Source organism: Antrostomus carolinensis, unplaced genomic scaffold (genome assembly GCF_000700745.2).
Source record: "Antrostomus carolinensis isolate BGI_N321 unplaced genomic scaffold, ASM70074v2 scaffold6062, whole genome shotgun sequence".
Classification (NCBI taxonomy): Eukaryota; Metazoa; Chordata; class Aves; order Caprimulgiformes; family Caprimulgidae; genus Antrostomus; species Antrostomus carolinensis.
Genome location: NW_010297460.1, coordinates 76,061 through 81,214, shown reverse-complemented (window position 1 = coordinate 81,214; position 5,154 = coordinate 76,061). Strand labels below are relative to the sequence as shown.

At 42.4% G+C, this 5,154-nt stretch overlaps 1 protein-coding gene across 1 annotated transcript in view; it reads left to right on the top strand.

Annotated features, from left to right (window-relative positions):
* LOC104520431 (mannosyl-oligosaccharide 1,2-alpha-mannosidase IB) overlaps positions 1-5,154 on the top strand; it is a gene marked incomplete at its 5' end in the record, with an annotated part of 78,348 nt that overhangs the window by 42,572 nt on the left and 30,622 nt on the right. The gene's annotated exons all lie outside the window — the stretch shown is intronic.

Below are 5,154 nucleotides of genomic sequence, written 5' to 3'. Positions count from 1 at the left end.
AGGTGTCCCTGCTGATGGCAGGGAGGTTGGAACTCCATGATCTTTAAGGTCCCTTCCAACCCAAACGAGTCTGTGAGTCTTTAAGATACCTTCCAACCCAAGCCATTCTATGGTTATAGTTGCAAATTTATGCATTAAAAATACTGTCGACATGGATGATCCTCACCTCCTGCCTGTGCTTATGTACTGCTAGAATGCTATCTCCCCACACTGCTTTTCAACACAGCAGCCCGTGTGTGCTAAAAATACTTCTGCTCAGCATTTTATTTGATCTTTTTCATTCCATGTGCAGTAAATGATGCATATATGGACGCAAAGGAAAGATGGGAGGACGTGCCCTGGGGTCAGGAAGGGGTAGTGGCTCACTATCCATCTGCTCATGGGTAACACCAAGCCTCACCCTCAGGTGTTGTGACTGCAGCATCAGTTCTGGCATGATGTGCTGGTTTTCAGACAATGCCTGGCTGCTTGCTTTATTCCTGCTCATTGCCAAGAAATGGCAGTTGAACAATTAAGGCACAAAGCAGAGAGGGCTTGCAAATCATGAACTGTTTTTAATTTGCCTCATTAAGCCACTGTTAACTACTTAAAGCCATCTGCTTAAAACTAATTTACACATCTTAAGTTTGCTCTAGAGAGCAGGTAGACCTTCATTAAAGCAGCTTTTGTTATTAATGTTATCTTTAGGGGGACTTCAGTTGTTGTGGAAAATAATTTATTGCTCACTGAACCAAACTTTGTTTGAACCGAACAAAAGGAAGCAGCACATCTTTGTAACTTGAAGTCTGCTGCCATAACCGTGTTCTTGGGAACCACTGGTGTTCATTTAGAAACTGGCTTGCTCCGCGGGAAGTTATTTACAACCATTAGGTAGATCTGGATACGAGAAAGGAGAATGAGCTATGTGAATGCCTCATAGCTGGGTTGTCTAATATTATCCCCCAAAAATTAGTCCTGGAGAGGAAGAACAACTAGATCTGTCACATCTGTAATTGAGGAGGGGGAACCTTGCTGCGTACACCCTGAAGAGCTCACTGAGGAGAAACATGTTTATTTGTCTCACCAGATTTGTAAAGAGACTATTTCAGTTACAGAGAGCAAATCACCAGCGAGCCACAGACTCTACCTCCTGTCTCAAGCTGAGGTTCATTGTCATTTCAGTTAGACAGCATGTGCTCTCCTTTCTGACCTGCTATATATATATTCTTGTGGTTTGTTGTGGAATAATTGTCCTGGCTCTCATCAGAGGAGACTGTTTCAACAGTGAGCTAATGGGTTACTGATATGAATAAGATTATTTAGTGTGAAACTAGCTTTAGAACTATTAGATAACGATGGTGTGAGAATTTAAAAGAAGGTCCTCCACTCAGTCTGTGGGAAAGATGTGGATATTAGCTGAGACTCAAGCTGAGTAAAGGCCAGGCTGGATGAGGCTTTGAGCAACCTGGTCTAGTGGAAGGTGTCCCTGCTGATGGCAGGGGGGTTGGAACTGGATGATCTTTAAGGTCCCTTCCAATCCTAACCATTCTATGATTCTATGATAACTGTAAATATAATTCTTTCTATTAAGATTTTATTTGTCTCTTTCTGGCAAGGAGGAAACCTACAGACTGACTGCACGAGTTTGCATACAACATGCTTTCACATGTGTGGCAAACTAGAAAAAATAGAGGTCTTTTTGTAATTGCTTTTGGTTGCTATAGTTGAAGGTATTCTTTGCAACTGCAGCTGCTATGTCTTTTAGTTTGAAATAAGTCTTCTCGAGGAATCCTTGACTGGAATCCTTTTATGTTTGCCCAGTCATCTGGGCCTACATTTGAAAAAATAAGGAATGAAGACAATATATTAATTTGTCATCACTGGAAGGAATGAATGTTCTAAAAATGTATATATATCCTGCCATATTTGATATGCCCTCATACTTCTGTTCTCTTTGCTATATTTACCTTAATGTGGAAAGAATTTTACTTCAGGATTTCACTGTGAAACACTTCTTCACAGTAAAAGCTTTAAATTACATAAAGCTAATTAAATAATTATTGTAGATCAAATACGTGAAAAAATAAATCAATTTTTAAATTTGCAAAATACTTACTAGCATTTTTTAAAAAATGCTTACCTTCACATCTCTCTACTGAAGAGTACTTGTTCTTAAACATCAGTTCAGCTGCTGTGGTGGTTTCCTTTTCACTTCCACCCTCTTTCAGTTATTTTTTTAGCAGATGGAGAGGTGTCAGAGAAGTAAAGACAGCTGTATCTCAGTGGAGTTAGCTCTCCTGAAGTACTGCTTCCCTTCTGTGTGAAAGATAGCTGCCTGTGATGTCTTATCATTTGTGACCACAAAAGTATTTCATGTGTCCCTTTCCTTCTGCTGAAGAGAAGGAACAGAATCAGTTTGTCCTTTCTGGCACATCTACCCTCTGGTCCACCTGAAAGGCATCAGATGTGGAGTGGAGGAGCCCACTGCTTAATGAGAGAGGAGCCTTGAAAACTCCTAATAGTTGAGATTTGTAGTGAGATATGTAGAACAGGACTAAAGAAAACTCTGCTACTGGGAGCTGCAAGGCCCTCAGAAGCCCTTAGCCTTACTGTGTTGGCTTCTCACTTGCAGAGTAGGAGGAAGATCTGTATCTGAGAGGCTTCTGCAGCTCTGTTCTCTGAACACATGAAGAAGGTACAAAAAAGGCTGTCTGGGGGATGGCTCCCAGCCCTCTGTGTTCTGATGCTGCTGGTTCCTATGTTCCCTGTACTTTCATCCAAAACGAGAAGCCGTGTGAAGGAGAAGAGCTGCTGAATGGAGAGGAAGACTCAAATGACTGCCTGAATAAGTGGACATGAAATGGGGCATGTTTCAGATAATTGACTTCGGAAACTCACCTGGAATGTGGATTTCTCTGTTTAGGAAATAAACCTTTTCCACTCATCTTGCTCTTTCCTGCCCCACACCCAGCTGGAGCTGCTCCAATAAGAGCCCTGCTGAGGGTTCAGCAACCCTATCCTGGTTGGTGACTGAGTACATCTGTGAAAGAAACCTGGCAGAGGAACTCAAATGACAGAGCTCAGCTGAGGAGGAGGCAGCAACTTAGCAGAAGTTGTTTTAAACAATATCTCTTGTGAAGATAGTCTCTGAGTTAGTCCCTGAGGAGTGCTGACATGAGTCTCAACTTTGAAGCCTTGGGATGGTTTGTTTCATTTTTTTTCTGAAAATGAGAGACCTTTAGTTCTTGTGTCTACTTGAGAATGTAATTGTGCATTGAAGGAGTAATTTCTAGCCCTTGCATTTGTGGAAGAAAGTGACTTGTGACCTGAATGCCCTCTTACAGCTCAGAGCTGGAAAGCTGCTGAAAACTCATTGTTTGTAGTTAAATCACTGAGTAGCTGGGTGTGAAAAGGCTGTCTAGGAGATTCTGAGATATAAGAGAAGGGCATGAAGTAATTTGCTCCAAATTCACAACCTGAAACCAAATGGGAAAGCTACAGCCTTTCTTGTTTTTCCTTCCTTTGTTTGGAAATACATTAGTAAGTAGCAGAGGAGTCAAGAGGCAGCTAGAGGAATTGGGATGGAAGCATTTATCAGCTCTAACCTCCTAGTCACATCTTCAGAGACAGGCAAACATGCTGGGGCAAGACAGTGCTTGGAGGAAAAAGGAAAAGAAGGAGAGCTCCAACCTCTTTTTTACACCTTTATGCCAGGAAGACTGTGAATAATACCACTTTTTTGAGATACTTGAGAAAAGGAAGTTTTTTATCTTTTTTTCACCTGGTAAAAGGGAAGTTACATGACTATAACAGCCATGATTAAGGCAGCGAATTTCTGTCAGTGTGACAAAGTTGGTCTTAAACATTTCGTTTGCCTAGCTACAGCAGACTAAGACACTTCTGATGCTGGTGCTTTGGGGGCTGTAACGTTGGGAAAGAAAAGGTTATGTGCTGTTCTGGTTGGAGTCACTTATTAAGGCTATTTTACAGCCTTCTATGATGGCATGACTGGCTGGGGAGATGAGGGAGGACCAGTGGATATTGTCTACATCAACTTTAGCAAGGATTTTGACACTGTCTGCCATAACATCCTCATAAGTAAGCTTAGGAGCTGTGGGCAGTGAGGTGGATTGAGAACTGGCCGAATGTCAGGGCTCAGAGGGTTGTGATCAGCGGCAGAGTCTAGTTGGAAGCCTGTAGCTATTGGTGTTCCCCAAGGATCAGTGCTGGGTCCAGTCTTGTTCAATTTATTCATCAGTGACCTGGATGAAGGGACTGTGTACCCTTAGCCAGTTTGCTGATGATACAAAACTGGGAGGAGTGACTGATACACTGGAAGGTTGGGTGGCCATTCAGCGAGACCTGGACAGGCTGGAGAGCTGGGCAGAGAGGAACCTAATGAAGATCAGCAAAAGCAAGAGTAGAGTCCTGCACTTGGGGAGGGATAACCCCATGCACCAGTACAGGCTGGGGTTGACCTGCTGGAAAGCAGCTCTGCAGAGAAGGACCTGGGAATCTTGGTGGACAGCAAGTTAACCATGAGCCAGCAATGTTCCCTGATGGCCGAGAAGGCCAGTGTCCTTCTGGAGTGCATTCAGAAGAGTGTGACAAACAGATCGAGGGAAGTTCTCCTCCCTCTCTACTGAGCCCTAATGAGGCCACATCTGGATTCCTGTGTCCAGTTCTGGGTTCCCCAGTTCAAGAAAGACCAGGAACTACTAGAGATAGTCCAGTGGAAGGCTACAAAGATGATTAAGGGACTAGGGCATCTCTCTGCTGAAGAAAGGCTGAGACACCTGGGTCTGACCATGCCAGCCACATGACGTGGTTGCATCCTGGATACAGAGATCTTATGGGTTTTTATATATACTTTTTTCTATATATTAAAATAAGACAGCAAAACAATTAGGTTCTGTGGAATGAAATAAAAACAGAGGTTAAATTACATTTTTTTTTATGAGGGATACCCTGTGCAGAATGACAAACAGTGACACATAAAGTAGATTCCACACCTATGAAGTAAATTTGGAGGCGATAGGGGATTCAGTGCAGCTTTGTTCTGCTAAACAGGCTTAAAATATTGATAATTCTTCAGCAGTAGACCTTAAAAACCTAAGTTTAGATTTTGCATAAATTTAAGGTGCTATTATATAATGACTTCAACTTTTTTTCCTT